This window comes from Triticum urartu, unplaced genomic scaffold, assembly GCF_056163025.1.
Source record: "Triticum urartu cultivar PI428250 unplaced genomic scaffold, HENAU_Tu73 scaffold2, whole genome shotgun sequence".
Taxonomy (NCBI): Eukaryota; Viridiplantae; Streptophyta; class Magnoliopsida; order Poales; family Poaceae; genus Triticum; species Triticum urartu.
The window spans coordinates 627,689-646,941 of record NW_028260368.1 but is presented as its reverse complement, the minus strand read 5'-3'; the positions used below and the strand labels follow the sequence as shown (position 1 = coordinate 646,941).

General features: G+C 36.6%; 4 non-coding genes across 4 annotated transcripts; all 4 read left to right on the top strand.

Moving 5' to 3' along the window:
* The first annotated feature begins 15,016 nt into the window (after positions 1-15,016).
* Positions 15,017-15,087, top strand: TRNAG-GCC (transfer RNA glycine (anticodon GCC)). The gene has a single exon. It is a non-coding gene; the product is annotated as a tRNA-Gly (tRNA).
* Positions 15,088-17,570: 2,483 nt separating this feature from the next.
* On the top strand, positions 17,571-17,642 carry TRNAT-GGU (transfer RNA threonine (anticodon GGU)). Its single transcript has one exon. It is a non-coding gene; the product is annotated as a tRNA-Thr (tRNA).
* Positions 17,643-18,150: 508 nt separating this feature from the next.
* TRNAY-GUA (transfer RNA tyrosine (anticodon GUA)) lies at positions 18,151-18,232 on the top strand. The gene has a single exon. It is a non-coding gene; the product is annotated as a tRNA-Tyr (tRNA).
* A 358-nt stretch (positions 18,233-18,590) lies between these two features.
* TRNAD-GUC (transfer RNA aspartic acid (anticodon GUC)) lies at positions 18,591-18,664 on the top strand. Its single transcript has one exon. It is a non-coding gene; the product is annotated as a tRNA-Asp (tRNA).
* The last annotated feature ends 589 nt before the right edge of the window (positions 18,665-19,253 follow it).

The window sequence follows — 19,253 nt, the reverse complement described above, 5'->3', positions numbered from 1 at the left end:
CACTATGAGTCAGACTCAATAGAATTGGATCCATTCCAAATAGCGAGAATTAGGATTCTTGATCCCTCTCAATCTCTCTTTCAATTCGAGGATCCAGAGAGGTGTTTTCATAGTCATCTCCGAATATTTGCCATCTCGGAATATTTTCGATTTCATTTTTCTATGATATGTCTTTCTATATGAAAATTGGTTATTTACGATGTACGATGATCCCTGTTAAGCATCCATGGCTGAATGGTTAAAGCGCCCAACTCATAATTGGTAAATTTGCGGGTTCAATTCCTGCTGGATGCACACGAACGGGAACATTCCATAAGTCTATTGGAACTGGCTCTCTATCCATGGAATCTCATCCATCATCCATACATAACGAATTGGTATGGTATATTCATACCATAACATAAGAACAATAAGAACTCGAATTCTTATCGATACTGGAACTCAGAGCATAGGAGGGAAAGTCGATTTATGGATGGAATCAAATACGCAGTATTTACAGAAAAAAGTCTTCGTTTATTGGGAAAGAATCAATATACTTTTAATGTCGAATCGGGATTCACTAAGACAGAAATAAAGCATTGGGTCGAACTCTTCTTTGGTGTTAAGGTGGTAGCTGTGAATAGCCATCGACTACCTGGAAAAGGTAGAAGAATAGGACCTATTCTGGGCCATACAATGCATTACAGACGTATGATCATTACCCTTCAACCGGGTTATTCTATTCCACTTCTAGATAGAGAAAAAAACTAAAGGAGAATACTTAATAATACGGCGAAACATTTATACAAAACACCTATCCCGAGCACACGCGCAAGGGAACCGTAGACAGGCAAGTGAAATCCAATCCACGAAATAATTTGATCCATGGACGGCACCGTTGTGGTAAAGGTCGTAATTCCAGAGGAATCATTACCGCAAGGCATAGAGGGGGAGGTCATAAGCGCCTATACCGTAAAATAGATTTTCGACGGAATCAAAAAGACATATCTGGTAGAATCGTAACCATAGAATACGACCCTAATCGAAATGCATACATTTGTCTCATACACTATGGGGATGGTGAGAAGAGATATATTTTACATCCCAGAGGGGCTATAATTGGAGATACTATTGTTTCTGGTACAAAAGTTCCTATATCAATGGGAAATGCCCTACCTTTGAGTGCGGTTTGAACTATTGATTTACGTAATTGGAAGTAACCAATTAGGTTTACGACGAAACCTAGAAATCGATCACTGATCCAATTTGACTACCTCTACGGGATAGACCTCAACAGAAAACTGTTGAGTAACGGCAGCAAGTGATTGAGTTCAGTAGTTCCTCATAGAAAATTATTGGCTCTAGAGATATGGTAATATGGAGAAGACAAAATTGTTTGAAGCACGCACAGAACCGGAAGCGCCCCTTGTTTCAAAGAGAGGAGGACGGGTTATTCACATTTAATTTGATGGTCAGAGGCAAATTGAAAGCTAAGCAGTGGTAATTAAGACCCCCGGGGGAAAATAGGGATGTCTCCTACGTTACCCATAATATGTGGAAGTATCGACGTAATTTCATAGAGTCATTCGATCTGAATGCTACATGAAGAACATAAGCCAGATGACGGAACGCAGAGACCTAGGATGTAGAAGATCATAACATGAGCGATTCGGCAGATTTGGATTCCTTTCCTATATATCCACTCATGTGGTACTTCATCATATGATTCATATAAGATCCATCTGTCTAGAGATCGTCATATACATCTAGAAAGCCGTATGCTTTGGAAGAAGCTTGTACAGTTTGGGAAGGGGTTTTTTGAGAGAAAAGAAGAATCTACTTCAACCGATATGCCCTTAGGCACGGCCATGCATAACATAGAAATCACACGTGGAAGGGGTGGGCAATTAGCTAGAGCAGCAGGTGCTGTAGCGAAACTCATTGCAAAAGAGGGTAAATCGGCCACTTTAAGATTACCATCTGGGGAGGTCCGTTTAGTATCCCAAAACTGCTTAGCAACAGTCGGACAAGTGGGTAATGTTGGGGTGAACCAAAAAAGTTTGGGTAGAGCCGGATCTAAGTGTTGGCTAGGTAAACGCCCCGTAGTAAGAGGGGTAGTTATGAACCCTGTGGACCACCCCCATGGGGGCGGTGAAGGGAAAGCTCCCATTGGTAGAAAAAAACCCACAACCCCTTGGGGTTATCCTGCGCTTGGAAGAAGAACTAGGAAAAGGAAAAAATATAGCGATAGTTTTATTCTTCGTCGCCGTAAGTAAATACGTAACTAGGAATATGGAAAATTGCATTTTTGGAATTTGCAATAATGCGATGGGCGAACGACGGGAATTGAACCCGCGCATGGTGGATTCACAATCCACTGCCTTGATCCACTTGGCTACATCCGCCCCTTATCCAGCTAAAGGATTTTTTTCTTTTTTCCATTGATCATTATTCTATTTATTCTGACCTCCGTACTTCGATCGAGATATTGGACATAGAATGCCACTCTTTAAAAAGGAAAAAAGGAGTAATCAGCTGTGACACGAAAAAAAACGAATCCTTTTGTAGCTCATCATTTATTGGCAAAGATAGAAAAGGTCAATATGAAGGAGGAGAAAGAAACAATAGTAACGTGGTCCCGGGCATCTAGCATTCTACCCACAATGGTTGGCCATACAATCGCGATTCATAATGGAAAGGAACATATACCTATTTACATAACAAATCCTATGGTAGGTCGCAAATTGGGGGAATTCGTGCCTACTCGGCATTTCACGAGTTATGAAAATGCAAGAAAGGATACTAAATCTCGTCGTTAACTGAATTCTGAATAGAAAGATTAAGAAGAAAAAAAGATTCAAAATAAAGACAGAAATACCCAATATCTTGCTAGAACAAGATATTGGGTATTTCTGTCTTCAAAAATTCTTATATGTTAGCAGAAAAACCTTATCCATTAATAGATGGAACTTCAACAGCAGCTAAGTCTAGAGGGAAGTTGTGAGCATTACGTTCGTGCATTACTTCCATACCAAGGTTAGCACGGTTGATGATATCAGCCCAAGTATTAATAACGCGACCTTGACTATCAACTACAGATTGGTTGAAATTGAAACCATTTAGGTTGAAAGCCATAGTACTAATACCTAAAGCAGTGAACCAGATTCCTACTACAGGCCAAGCAGCCAAGAAGAAGTGTAAAGAACGAGAGTTGTTGAAACTAGCATATTGGAAGATTAATCGGCCAAAATAACCATGAGCAGCCACAATATTATAAGTTTCTTCCTCTTGACCAAATTTGTAACCCTCATTAGCGGATTCATTTTCAGTAGTTTCCCTGATCAAACTAGAGGTTACCAAGGAACCATGCATAGCACTGAATAGGGAACCGCCGAATACACCAGCTACACCTAACATGTGGAATGGATGCATAAGGATGTTGTGCTCTGCCTGGAATACAATCATAAAGTTGAAAGTACCAGAGATTCCTAAAGGCATACCATCAGAAAAGCTTCCTTGACCAATAGGGTAAATCAAGAAAACAGCAGTAGCAGCTGCAACAGGAGCTGAATATGCAACAGCAATCCAAGGACGCATACCCAGACGGAAACTAAGTTCCCACTCACGACCCATATAACAAGCTACACCAAGTAAGAAGTGTAGAACAATTAGCTCATAAGGACCACCATTGTATAACCACTCATCAACAGATGCAGCTTCCCAAATTGGGTAAAAGTGCAATCCGATCGCCGCAGAAGTAGGGATAATAGCACCAGAGATAATATTGTTTCCATAAAGTAAAGAACCAGAAACAGGCTCACGAATACCATCAATATCTACTGGAGGGGCAGCGATGAAGGCGATAATAAATACAGAAGTTGCGGTCAATAAGGTAGGGATCATCAAAACACCGAACCATCCGATGTAAAGACGATTTTCAGTGCTAGTTATCCAGTTGCAGAAGCGACCCCACAGGCTTGTACTTTCGCGTCTCTCTAAAATTGCAGTCATGGTAAGATCTTGGTTTATTCAAATTGCAAGGACTCCCAAGCACACGTATTAACTAGAATATAGATAATAGAAGGCTTGTTATTTAACAGTATAACATAGACTATATACCAATGTCAACCAAGTCAGCCCAAAGATTAGCTATCCATATAACTAAATTAACCAAACCAATAATTTTGTATTTGTAAATGAAGTGAGTCAAAGTGAAAAACTTTGATGGGTCTTTTCTATATGGGTTGCCCGGGACTCGAACCCGGAACTAGTCGGATGGAGTAGATAATTCTTCCTTGTTACAATAGAGAAAAATCCCTCCCCAAATCGTGCTTGCATTTTTCATTGCACACGACTTTCCCTATGTAGAAATAGCCAATTTCTATTCCAAAGAGGAAGTTCTACTAATTTTTTTAATTAGTAAGTTGATTCACCTACTCTTTATTATAATAAAAAGAACATTTCAGAATGAAAAATAGAAAAGTTTTTTCTTGATCATTTATCAACCCTTTCCTGTTTCTTAATTTCGTCTAATGATTAATTAAGAGGGTTGACCAGGTCATTGATACGTATAATATCCAAATACCAAATACGCTCAGTGTGTGATCCACAGAAAGAAAAAAGAGTTGTTTTGGTGAACATCAAAGAAAAAACTTGCTCTTCTTCCATAAAAAATTCTTCTAAAAATGCCGAACCCAATCGTTGCATAAAAGTTCGTACCGTGCTTTTATGTTTACGAGCTAAAGTTCTAGCACATGAAAGTCGAAGTATATACTTTAGTCGATACAAAGTCCGTTTTTTCGAAGATCCACTATGATAATGAAAAAGATTTCTACATATCCGACCAAATCGATCAAGAATATCCCAATCTGATAAATCTGTCCAAATGGGTTTACTAATAGGATGCCCCGATCCAGTACAAAATTGAGCTTTTGATAAGTATCCTATGAGGAGAGTAGCGGGGACTATGGTATCGAATTTTTTCATTCGAGTATCTATTAGAAATGAATTCTCCAGCATTTGATTCCTTACTAACAAAGAACTTTTTTGTACACTTGAAAGGTACCCCATAAAATCGAAGCAAGAGTTTGCTAATTGGTTTATATGGATTCTTCGCGGCTGAGTCCAAAAACAGAAATAATATTGCCAGAAATTGATAAGGTAGCATTTCCATTTCTTCTTCAAAAAAAAAGTGCCTTTTGATGCAAGAATTGCCTTTCCTTGATATCGAACATAATGCATAAGAGGATCCATAAAGAACCATAGGGTTTTCCGAGAAAAACCAGGGTACATTATCCCAAAATGTTCCATCTTCCTAGAAAAGTGGATTCGTTCCAGAAAAGTTCCAGAAGATGCTAATGGTAAGCAAGAAGATTGTTTACGAAGAAACAACAAAAAAAATTCATATTCTGATACATAAGAGTTATATAGGAATTGAAATAGTCTTTTATTTTCTTTTTGAAAAAAAAAAATGGATTTCATTGAAGTAATAAAACTATTCCAATTCGAATAATAGTTGAGAAAGAATCGCAATAAATGCAAAGATGGAACATCTTGGATACGGTATTGAAGGAGTTGAACCAGGATTTCCAAATGGATAGGATAGGGTATTTCTATATGTGATAGATAATCCAAATGCAAAAATTTGTCTTCTAAAAAGGGAAATATTGAATGAATAGAGCGTAAATTCTGAAACTTTGGTATTTCTTTTTCTTTCAGACAAAAAAATTCCCGTAGCGAGAATGGGATTTCCACAACGATCGCAAACCCTTCAGATAGAATCTGAGAATAAAACTCAGAATAAAAATAATTTTTGTAATCCAATAATCGATCTTGGTTAGGATGATTAACCGAGTTATCCAAAAAATTCTGCTGATACATTCGAATAATTAAACGTTTCACAAGTAGTGAACTAAATTTCTTGTTATTACAACTAACAACTATTTCCACAGGTTCAGAACCATTTAATCCATAATGGTGGGCAAATGCATAAATATATTCCTGAAAGAGAAGTGGGTAGACAAAGTATTGTTGACGAGATTTATGTTTTTCTGAATACCCTTCGAATTTTTCCATTTGTATTTCTACTTGAATCAGAGAGAAGAAGCATTTCTCGGTTTATCGAATGATGATACATAGTGCAATATGGTCAGAACAGGGTGTTGCATTTTTAATACAAACCCTGGAAAGAAAGGGAGTCTAATCCACAGATCTTTTTCTGCTCCTTTTCTACCCAATTAGTTTATGTTTGTTCTAATTAAAAAAAAAGAACAGAACAAGTTTTTTATTTTTGCAGGCCAATCGCTCTTTTGACTTTGGAATACAGCCTCTTTATCAATATACTGCTTCTTTTACACATTCAATCCATAACATCCCTTATTCAATCCATAATCAAGAATAATTAGGATTTCTAAAAAAAAAAAGAAAAAATAAAGGGTCCACTCATAGGAAAACCCAACCTTTCCCCGCATCCGGCACTAATCTATTTTTAACGTCTAATTAGAGCGGGGAATCATTCCAATTAGGAAGTTCAGCTCGTTGCTTTTTATTTTACCAGAATTGGAGCCAGGCTCTATCCATTTATTCATTAGACCCAGAAAATCGTAATTTTGGATTCCATTCAAAAAAGATTGATTTTATTACGACATGCTATTTTTTCCATTCATTACCTTTGAGGATCAGTCGTGGTCTTCTAGACTCTACCAAGAGTCTGGACGAATTTGTTGTTTCATCCAAATGTGTAAAAGATCATAGTCGCACTTAAAAGCCGAGTACTCTACCATTGAGTTAGCAACCCAGATAAAAAAAGGATCTTAGATACGATCGAAATCCAAAAATCAATGGAATTACACCGCGCGCTTCTGTCAAAACATTGAACTAGCAAGACATCAAAAGATTTTTTTTATCGACCATGAAAAACACTCAAATGCCAAAACGAACAGGTCCGGTGAAATTCCACTAAAGTAAAGTTAAAAAAAGAGCGACCCTAATCACGATGGCCAAATTCTCCTTATTTTTAGCGATTTTTATTAACAAAAAATATATATTATAAAAAATATATATTATATTGTATGAGAATACATGCAAGAGGAACACCCTTATCATTTGAGCGAAGTGTAGGCGGAAAAATTGAATATGGAGTGAGGATAAAGAGACCCATCTATCTACAAATTCTATTTGTTCAATAGACCTTTGTCAATGGAAATACAATGGTAAGAAAACAAATTAGATAGAAAAAGTAAATAAAATAGGGGCTTATGTTGGATTGGCACGATATAATATAAATCCAAATAGGATTAAAAAAGAGGTAAATTGTGTCTAAATAATTAGACAACTAGGAATACTAATAATCTTCTCCTATCCTATTTTTTGATTCATTTAGTTCTTCAATTAACTCAAAGTTCTTTCTTTTTCTTTAAAGAATTCTGCCTTCCTTAAAATATCATAAACAGTTCTTGTTGGTTGAGCACCCTTTTCAAGGAAATAGAGAATAGCTGGAACATTTAAACAAGTTTGATTCTTTATCGGATCATAAAAACCTACTTTTTGAAGATCTCTTCCTTCTCTTCGAGATCGAACATCAATTGCAACGATTCGATAGACAGCTTATTGGGATAGATGTAGATAAACAACGCCCCCCCCTAGAAACGTATATGAGGTTTTCTCCTCATACGGCTCGAGAAAATGATTCGAATTTCTGTCGATAATAATAGAAATTAGACTATGACGTGCATTAATTTCCTTACAGAAAAAACAAATTTCATTTATACTCATGACTCAAGTGGGCTAATTTTGCCTGACAAACTTCGAAGGCAAAATCCTTCCAAAATTTTTGAGTCGTCTTTAAACTCTTTTCTTTGTCTCATTTCGAACGAATTGACTTTTATTCCTTATTCTAATCCAACTCTGTTGTTGAGACAATTGAAAATTGTGTTTACTTGTTCTGGAATCCTTTATCTTTGATTTGTGAAATCCTTGGGTTTAGACATTACTTCGGGAATTCCTATTTTTTTCTTTCAAAAGAGTAGCAACATACCCTTTTTTCTTATTTCCTTCGATAAAGCATTTATCTCTTCTATAGAAATCTAATAAGAGGGATTGATTCTGATATACTTTTATTGGACTTTCTTCTTATTTTAACCTTTCGATTTATTTCTATATTAAGGATAGACTGACAAAGTTGGCCTAATTTATTAGTTTTCACTAACCCTAGATTCTTTCCCTTGATAAAAAAAATTCTGTCCTCTCGAGCTCCATCGTGTACTATGTTACTTAAACCCAGCGCAAATTTGGTTCGGAACGAATAGAACAGGCTATGTCGAGCCAAGAGCATTTTCATTACTATGGAAAATGATGGATAGCAAAATCCACAATCGATCATGTCCTTCAAGTCGCACGTTGCTTTCTACCACATCGTTTTAAACGAAGTTTTACCATAACAAACATTCCTCTTTTCATTGCAAAGTGGTATAGAGAATTGATCCAATATGGATGGAATCATGAATAGTCATTGGTTTAGTTTTTTTATACTAATTAAAACTTGCTATCTATGGAGCAATATGGATAAAAGAAAGTAAGTATTTATCCGGGAAGCCTCCGCCAAGATCCAATTTATTTAAACCCATATTAAAATTCTATCATATGAATGAAACATAGTTTGAAAAAGACGACTAAACAAGTTTGCTTAAAACTTATTTATTCTTAAATTTCCACCCTCAACGGATGGCTCGAGATGATCAATCTTGAAGTGAGAAAAGAAGGATTGACTCTTCCTCAATAAATAAACTATCAACCTCCAAAAAAGTTTAATTAATTTAATTACTAGAATTAGAATTCTAGTAGTAATATATTTTTTCAGTACCAAAAACAATTAACTATAATAACTAAATAAACTATTCCAATGAAAAGATTGAAAGTTTTTGGTAGTTATAGAATTCTCGTACTTCTTCAACTCGAATACCAAAAGGAAGAAAAAAATATGACTAAGTGATTTTATAGTAGAGGCATATCCTGAATGTGCTTGATAGATCCCATTTTTTCATGAAAATAAAGATAGTCAATTTGACTGGACTTAAGACTTTATTATGTTTTCTGAGAAAGAATAAGATATCATTATTCTCTTTAATAAACTTTTGTCTCGTACGGAATACTATATGATTTCACCGTTTGTTTCATCAGAAACAATCTGGGACGGAAGGATTCGAACCTCCGAGTAACGGGACCAAAACCCGCTGCCTTACCACTTGGCCACGCCCCATTTCGGGTTTTATGCGACACTAATAAACACTAGTATGTTTATTTGTTATTCGTCAATACCATTTCAATTACATAAAAAAGGAGGGATATTCTCTTGCTAGTATTCTACACATGCGGATAATATAGAATCAAAAAAATGCATTGATCATTACATGGAATTCTATTAAGATATTATATGAAAGTCGAATTTATTCCACTCTCATTTGAGAGTGCGAATACAAGGAGGTATTTTGTGTTTGGGAAAGTCCGAAGAAAAAAGATTTTGAATCTGCCTTTTCCTTCTTTCCCTTAAAAAAATAACTCAAGAAAAATCCAATTATTTACTCTACAAGAATGAAATGCTTGTTATGCCTAATATACTTAGTTTAACCTGTATCTGTTTTAATTCTGTTCTTTATCCTACTAGTTTTTTCTTTGCCAAATTACCCGAAGCTTATGCTATTTTCAATCCAATCGTGGATATTATGCCTGTTATACCTCTATTCTTTTTTCTATTAGCCTTTGTTTGGCAAGCTGCTGTAAGTTTTCGATGAAATCTTTAGTACTCTGTATGCCAAATTGAATGATGTGTTCATTCCAAAAAAATTTTAAAATGGGTAAAAGCCGAGAAGTTTTATATTTTTATATTATGAACCTTCGATTCTAAAATTTAAATTCTTCTACATTGAATGGGTAGCTACAGCAATAAATTTGGATCAGCCTTTCTACTCCCCTGCACCTAGGTTGAGCAGGTACCTAAAGGTACCTACACAATACCTAACCACCTAACCCTATTTTTGCTATTGATAAGAGTGCTTATTATAAAAGAATTCTTGCAATTTTTTTCAAGAATTCTTTTTTGCATTTTTAGGTATAAAAAAAAACCATCCTAGTGGATCCGTGTGGTAAGGAAAAACTGGTAATCTATTCCTTAAAAAAAAATCTTGGAGATTATGTAATGCTTACTCTCAAACTTTTTGTTTATACAGTAGTGATATTCTTTGTTTCACTCTTTATCTTTGGATTCTTATCTAATGACCCAGGACGGAATCCTGGACGCGAGGAGTAAAAATTCAGTTTTTTTTTTTCTTATTGGATTTGTTTCGTACATTTATCTATGAGAAAATCCGGGGGTCAGAATTCTTTCCAATTCGAAAGTCCCAAATGATCCAAGGGAGCGGAAAGAGAGGGATTCGAACCCTCGGTACAAAAAAATTGTACAACGGATTAGCAATCCGCCGCTTTAGTCCACTCAGCCATCTCTCCACGTTCCAAAGCGAAAGGTTTCCGTGATATGATATAGGCAAGAAATAAGAAATAACGGTTGCAAAAAACCCCTTTTTTTTCTTTCAAAAGTCTATAAAAATTATATTGCCAATTCCATTTTAATTATATTCTTTTTTCTTAATGTTAATAAAAAAAGAAGAAAATTCTTGTTTTTTCTTTCTAAAAATCGATATTGGCCGAGAGACAATCAAATAGATTTTCTCTTTAGCGGGCATTTCCATATAGGACTTGTTATAATTATAATAAAACAAGCAGGTTATATAAAAAAAACGCTTTTTTTGTCGATTATTTATCAAGAAAGCAAAAAGGGTTCTTATCAAATCCACCATAAAATTGGAAAGAAGCATAAAGTAAGTAGACCTGACTCCTTTAATGATGCCTCTATCCGCTATTCTGATATATAAATTCGATGTAGATGAAATTGTATAAGCGAATTTTTTTTATTTCCTTAGACTTAGACCGCGCAAGACAAGAATTTTTCGCTATTTACGATTTCATATTCTTGTTACTAGATGTTCTATAGGAATAAGAAGAAATCGCAACTCCTTTGCGCTACACATAAAATTGGATTTCGAAGGTCCATTTTTTTTTTTCAGAATCCTCTATTATTTTAGTTCTTCCACCCATGCAATAGAGAGGGAATGGGAAAAGAAGGGTTACTTTTATTTGCATTTTTCCCTTAAAAGATAGACTTTGAAATAGGAGTCTTGGAATAATGCTGAATTCAAAGGTTTATTTCTTTCTATAGTATAAGAAAAACAATTTATTTCTATTTCTATAGTATAAGAAAAACAAATAAATAGTATAAGAAAAACAAATCGAATCAAATTCATGGATTTACCACGACCTCGGTTGTGACTGTGACTCCATAGATAAAAATGGGAAATTTCTCTCTTCGAGACCATTGAAAAAGGGCATTGAACGAGAAAGAAATCGTCCACAGATAATAAAACTATCATATGCCTTGGAAAGTGATATGAGGTGCTCGGAAATGGTTGAAGTAATTGAATAGGAGGATCACTATGACTATAGCCCTTGGTAGAATTCCTAAAGAAGAAAATGATCTATTTGATACTATGGATGACTGGTTACGAAGGGACCGTTTCGTTTTTGTAGGATGGTCTGGCCTATTGCTCTTTCCTTGTGCTTATTTCGCTTTAGGGGGTTGGTTTACAGGGACAACTTTTGTAACTTCTTGGTATACCCATGGATTGGCTAGTTCCTATTTGGAAGGTTGTAATTTCTTAACCGCAGCAGTTTCTACCCCTGCCAATAGTTTAGCACACTCTTTGTTGCTACTATGGGGGCCCGAAGCACAAGGAGATTTTACTCGTTGGTGTCAATTAGGCGGTCTATGGACTTTTGTAGCTCTCCACGGGGCTTTTGCACTAATAGGTTTCATGTTACGCCAATTTGAACTTGCTCGGTCTGTTCAATTGCGGCCTTATAATGCAATCTCATTCTCTGGTCCAATTGCTGTTTTTGTTTCTGTATTCCTTATTTATCCACTGGGGCAATCTGGTTGGTTCTTTGCGCCGAGTTTTGGCGTAGCAGCGATATTTCGATTCATCCTTTTCTTCCAAGGATTTCATAATTGGACGTTGAACCCATTTCATATGATGGGAGTTGCCGGAGTATTAGGTGCGGCTCTGCTATGCGCTATTCATGGAGCGACCGTAGAAAACACTCTATTTGAGGACGGTGATGGTGCAAATACCTTCCGTGCTTTTAACCCAACTCAAGCTGAAGAAACTTATTCAATGGTCACTGCTAACCGCTTTTGGTCCCAAATCTTTGGTGTTGCTTTTTCCAATAAACGTTGGTTACATTTCTTTATGCTATTTGTACCCGTCACCGGTTTATGGATGAGTGCTATTGGCGTAGTTGGCTTGGCTCTGAACTTACGTGCCTATGACTTTGTTTCCCAGGAAATCCGTGCAGCGGAAGATCCTGAATTTGAGACTTTCTACACCAAAAATATTCTTTTAAACGAGGGTATTCGTGCGTGGATGGCAGCTCAGGATCAGCCTCATGAAAATCTTATATTCCCTGAGGAGGTTCTACCACGTGGAAACGCTCTTTAATGGAACTTTCGTTTTAGCTGGTCGTGACCAAGAAACCACCGGCTTTGCTTGGTGGGCTGGGAATGCCAGACTTATCAATTTGTCCGGTAAACTGCTTGGAGCTCATGTAGCTCATGCCGGATTAATCGTATTCTGGGCCGGAGCAATGAACCTATTTGAAGTGGCCCATTTCGTACCAGAAAAGCCCATGTATGAACAAGGGTTGATTTTACTTCCACACTTAGCTACTCTAGGTTGGGGAGTAGGGCCAGGGGGGGAAGTTCTAGATACTTTTCCGTACTTTGTATCTGGCGTACTTCACCTAATTTCCTCCGCAGTCTTAGGCTTCGGTGGCATTTATCACGCGCTTCTGGGACCCGAGACTCTTGAGGAATCTTTTCCATTCTTTGGTTATGTCTGGAAAGATAGAAATAAAATGACTACAATTTTGGGTATTCACTTAATTTTGTTAGGTCTAGGTGCTTTTCTTCTAGTACTCAAGGCTCTTTATTTTGGCGGTGTATATGATACCTGGGCCCCTGGGGGGGGAGATGTAAGAAAAATTACCAATTTGACCCTTAGTCCCAGTGTTATATTTGGTTATTTACTAAAATCTCCTTTTGGTGGAGAAGGGTGGATTGTTAGTGTAGATGATTTAGAAGATATAATTGGTGGGCATGTATGGTTGGGTTTTATTTGTGTATTTGGCGGAATTTGGCATATTTTAACCAAACCCTTCGCATGGGCTCGCCGTGCATTTGTATGGTCTGGAGAAGCTTACTTGTCTTATAGTTTAGCTGCTTTATCTGTCTTTGGTTTTATCGCTTGTTGTTTTGTATGGTTCAATAATACAGCTTATCCGAGTGAGTTTTATGGACCCACCGGGCCAGAAGCTTCTCAAGCTCAAGCATTTACTTTTCTAGTTAGAGACCAGCGTCTTGGAGCTAATGTGGGATCCGCTCAAGGACCCACAGGTTTAGGTAAATATCTAATGCGTTCCCCAACTGGGGAGGTTATCTTTGGAGGGGAAACTATGCGTTTTTGGGACCTTCGTGCTCCATGGTTAGAACCTCTAAGGGGCCCCAACGGTTTGGACTTGAGTAGGTTGAAAAAAGACATACAACCTTGGCAAGAACGACGCTCAGCAGAATATATGACCCACGCTCCTTTAGGCTCTTTAAATTCCGTGGGTGGCGTAGCTACCGAGATCAATGCAGTTAATTATGTCTCTCCTAGAAGTTGGTTATCAACTTCTCATTTTGTTCTAGGATTCTTCTTTTTTGTGGGCCATTTATGGCATGCAGGAAGAGCCCGAGCTGCTGCAGCAGGTTTTGAAAAGGGAATCGATCGTGATTTGGAACCTGTTCTTTACATGAACCCTCTTAACTAAGATTTTCTTATTTATACCTGTTCTACTTTTTTTCTGTTCTGGCTCGGTTATTCCATCTAGCCGAGCCATTCATTCCTTTTTATGAAAGAAAGATAAGGGACAGAAAAAAAAAATAAATAAAAATGAAAGAAACAAACGTATTCAATAAGCAAAAGGAGAGAGAGGGATTCGAACCCTCGATAGTTCCTAGAACTATACCGGTTTTCAAGACCGGAGCTATCAACCACTCAGCCATCTCTCCACAGCCTAATCCTTATTTTACTCCTACAAATAGAACATAGCCATATAAAAAATAAAAAGATTTATTAGCCTCTAGAAAGATATCAGATACAAGTTCCTTTTCGATATATCTCTGTATACTGTATACACGGATACAGGATCCGCTATACCCGCTTGTGAAATAAAGAGTAAATAATCTCTTCTCACCCCCATATCCAAATAAAAAAGCGGTTTAAGTAATAAATTTGAATTAAAGAGAAGAATCAATGGATTCATGATTAAACCCCTCCTACTTCTTGTATTTTTTTACAATTTTGGTTTAAGTGAGGGATCAAATATGTAGTCAACTTTATTTGATGGTAGCTTGGAGGATTAGAAATATGACTATTGCTTTCCAATTAGCTGTTTTTGCATTAATTGCGACTTCCTCAGTCTTAGTAATTAGTGTACCCCTTGTATTTGCTTCTCCTGATGGTTGGTCAAATAATAAAAATGTTGTATTTTCCGGTACATCATTATGGATTGGACTAGTCTTTCTCGTAGCTATTCTGAATTCTCTCATTTCTTAAATGAAATTTGGTTAATATTTATTAACCCCATAAAAAAGAAATAATAAAGGCCATTTCTTCTAAAAAATTAGAATAGTGAGACGTATTAAAACGCAATTTGCGTTCCGAATTGCTAGCTCTTCTCTTTCAGTATTATGAAATTCCATTCCCATTAGAATATTCATTGACAGATAATAAAAAAAGGAAAACTCTAATATAATAAAATGAAATGAAACGGTCGACCCAGACATAGAAGGTCGACCCAGGCGGATATACGCTATAAAATATATACCGTAGCGAGCGTAGTTCAATGGTAAAATATCTCCTTGCCAAGGAGAAGATACGGGTTCGATTCCCGCCGCTCGCCCGCTTAATTTATCAAAGTACTATGATAAAAAGTTTAGTCTAGTTAACTGTTTAACTACTTATATTAAATTAAGTATTAATTAGGTGTTAGTCTAGTGCCGTATCCCTTACTATCTTACCCTTCCTTTGCATCCCACTCAAAAAAAGAGGGCGCTCCAGAGGCAGAAATAGAACTCGCCAACAGAGCTCCAAAAATTGGGTATTAACTGAGACAAACAACGGGCAAACTTTTTTTAAAGGGAAGGGAGAGGTAGACTGTCCCTTTCGTTTCATTTTTATTTTCTGCAGGGTAGGGAGAGGCCTTGCGCCTTCTTTTTTTGAAGGCAAGTGACTTCGCAAACTGCTCAATTTTGCCCTCTAGGGCCGGGAACTAATGAATAAAAAAGGGTTGGATACGCCCCTCTACCATACATATCTAGAGAAATAGAATAGTCCTTTTATACAGACTGCTAAGTGCGGAGACGGGAATCGAACCCGTGACCTCAAGGTTATGAGCCTCGTGAGCTACCAAACTGCTCTACTCCGCTCTGGAGTACCAGAAACTGGTGGACAAAAAAGGCTTGAATACAAGCCTCTAACATGTCTAGACAAATAGAATACTCCTTTTATACAGAATGGAGCGGGTAGCGGGAATCGAACCCGCATCGTTAGCTTGGAAGGCTAGGGGTTATAGTCGACGTTGGTTGATTATTTTTAACGTCTCTAATTCAAAACCGAACATGAAATTTTGATTTCATTCGGCTCCTTTATGGATATTCTCACCACTTAACATCTATGTCAGCTTTTCTATTTGAATGGAACCAAAGCTCTCCGCTTTCTAGATGATCCTTATAGAGTAGGAGATAGAAATTCTATCTAAATTCATCTAATCTACTTACTTCGTTCCCTAATTTCATTCAAGAGATCCTGAGGAAAAGAATTGGGTTTCCACCGAGCTGAAACAATATGCGGATGGTTCTAGTAAACCAAAACTATCGTTTTTTAGCTATTTGGCTTCCTTATTCCTTATTTTAAGAAGATTTAGTTACGATTGGAAATCAACTTTTTTGTATCTTCATCCATAGATCCTTTACTCATATTTTCAAAATTGGAATACTTAATCCAATGCAAAATTATGCTTCGCGACTCTGTACTCATAATCCTATTTTTATTTTGGATGCAATTTAAATTAGTCTTTGGATACAAATCGCCAGAATGTATATTCTTCCTCAATATGCTATTGAGAGGAAAAGGATTTAATCCTTTATAAGAACTAAAGTTTTCATCGGAATATAAAAATAAAAAACTTAAGGATGCCTTAAGTATATCATTTCAAATTCAGTTATTAATAGAACGAATCACACTTTTACCACTAAACTATACCCGCTACATTGTAGATTATGGTATAAATGGTACCCTTTGTCAAGGATAGCCATTTGACAAGAAGGCTAATTCCCCCTTATTGAATCAGATGGAGAAGGTTCATGACACTGAGCCGTTGGTACTTCTACTTCGATCGCTCGCCTTTACTTTAGGATTTAGATAGCCCCTCTGGTCTGTAAAAAAAATCTTTTCTTACCATGCTAATAGCGCCTGAACCAAATGTATTTATTTTGATTAGGATCCTATTCTACGGTTACGACTACAATAATAATTATTTACTTTGCAAGGACGTAAGTGTGTCAGACTGCTAAATTGTTTTATTATTCCTACAATATAAACTAGGGGATATAGGGGGTAACACTGTCCCTATAAATTCCTTTTTTTCCTTTTCTTTTTTGTCCAGAATTGAACAAAAAAGAAATTATGGAAGATGTTTTCTTCCCCCATTAAGTCCGAGCCATAGAGTAAGAGTGAGATGAGTTTTCCAAATTCATCATAGACTTTCCCTATGGCTTGATAGAAGTAAGCAGCAAAGAGTCGTAACTTAAAGAAAAAAACGGACAGGGCCGACAGATTTACCTGATGTAAAGAAGATCCTAAAAGTCTCTGATTAGTCGACTCTCTCCATTTAACACTTTCCTCTCTCTCCTTTTTTCCACTGACTCAATTCTAGTTTATTAGATTCTTGTTTAAAAGAATGCAAAAAGTTCAATAGAACTAAGAACACATAAAAAATAGCATAGAGGATCAAGGCCATTACCAAAAGTTCCTCCCAAGGATCCTATATCCTATTGGGTATCTGTTCCCCGCCTTTTCCCGCTAGGATCGGAAATCTTATATTTTCCATATCCATATACCGTTGAATCCTTGGGGTTCCAGAATCCGCCTATTTTACTAGTCTTCGAAACGGAAAACCCTGAACCAAGAAGAGTTGGATATGTTATGTAGGGTATGTTTTTTTTATTAATTTTATTTTGAGCTCTCAAGATATCGATATATACATATACAATCTCTACATAATGTCTCTCTCTCTATCTCTATATATTATATATATAATATGTACATTATGCAGTAGACCCATAATGGGAAATCCAAGTGGCTAATTTTTGAATTAAATAAAAAGCCCTTTTAACTCAGTGGTAGAGTAATGCCATGGTAAGGCATAAGTCATCGGTTCAAATCCGATAAAGGGCTTTTTAAATTAGTGGTAGAGTAATCTCGTGCTAAGACGTAAGTCGTTGGTTCGAATCTGATAGAGTACTTTTCTACTAAATTGATTCACTTTTTTTCTTTGTTTTTGAAACTTTCTCTATATTTTTAGAGAATTTTATGACTTAGTGCGGGATGGATGCATTTTTGGTATGAACACTAAATGAAGCACGGAGAATTAATCTATAACGATCAACTAAAAAAAATCCTAGATGAAAACATAACAGAAAAGTTGGAAAAAACTCTTTGCTTTGGATCTATTTATACTTTTCGAGTATATTGACAATTCCAAAAAACTGCTCATACTATGATTATAGTATAATCACGAGCGGTTGTATATGGCCCTATCGTCTAGTGATGCCCCTATCGTCTAGTGGTTCAGGACATCTCTCTTTCAAGGAGGCAGCGGGGATTCGACTTCCCCTGGGGGTAGGGAGTATTATGAAAGGAGGTTAATCATAGATTAGCAAAAACCCTAGAATAAATTCTTCCTGGGTCGATGCCCGAGTGGTTAATGGGGACGGACTGTAAATTCGTTGACAATGTCTACGCTGGTTCAAATCCAGCTCGGCCCAAACCAAAAATCTAGGGCTTCGTGAGTATGAACTAAATCCTTTTGTTTTTCTTCCATAAAATAAAATGTCTGATCTATAGAAATAAAAGATAAAGAAAAAAGGGAAATTTTTTTTTCTAATCCATATCTCTCTCATTCCTTTCTTACAAACAAAAGAGTTTTTCTTATTGAAGGCTGGATTATTATCCATTTTTAGTGATAAAAAATCACGACATACTAGTTATGTCACTCTCACTATACCCACGTATAATATAATATGTGGGTATGTAGTATATGATTCGTCTATTTCTTAGAGTACGAAAGACGAATCGAATCTTCTTATGGTTCTATTTAAGAATGGGTATGCCATACACCCCGCGGGGATTGTAGTTCAATTGGTCAGAGCACCGCCCTGTCAAGGCGGAAGCTGCGGGTTCGAGCCCCGTCAGTCCCGAACTAGGGTTCAATGAATGGAGAAATTGATATTTCCTTTTTCCATGAAAAAAAGGGGCAGGGAGCAAGATCAAATACCCACAGGGCACCCTTACTTCACTTTTTTATTTTGCATCTCTCATTAAAGAGGGAGGGAGGGCATATAGGAATTTTTTTTTCACTACTCCCAATCGATAAAGAAAGACACACATACGATATGTGGATTAGTAGAATTTAGGATATTATATTACTCTATCTTTCTTTATGATGATACCATCCTCATCTTAATTTCCTATTCCACTCTTATGGAATAGAGTACCGGTATTTTACCGGAATCCATACATAAATCGTATTCCCTTTTTATTTCAGACCTCTTTTCCCCATCTCACTTCTACTGCTTATTTGGATGTCTATGTGACCCATAGAAAGTGAAAGTTGGTCATATAATACATACATAATTGTATGTATAACTATAAGAAAAAGGAAGGGAAATTGTATAAGATTAAGAAAGTATAAGATTAAGAAAGCTCGTGGGTTAGAGATATAGAAAAGAAAAAGTAGAAAAGGATTAAAAAAGAGGGAATTCCTAATCCAATCAAAAAACCCATTTT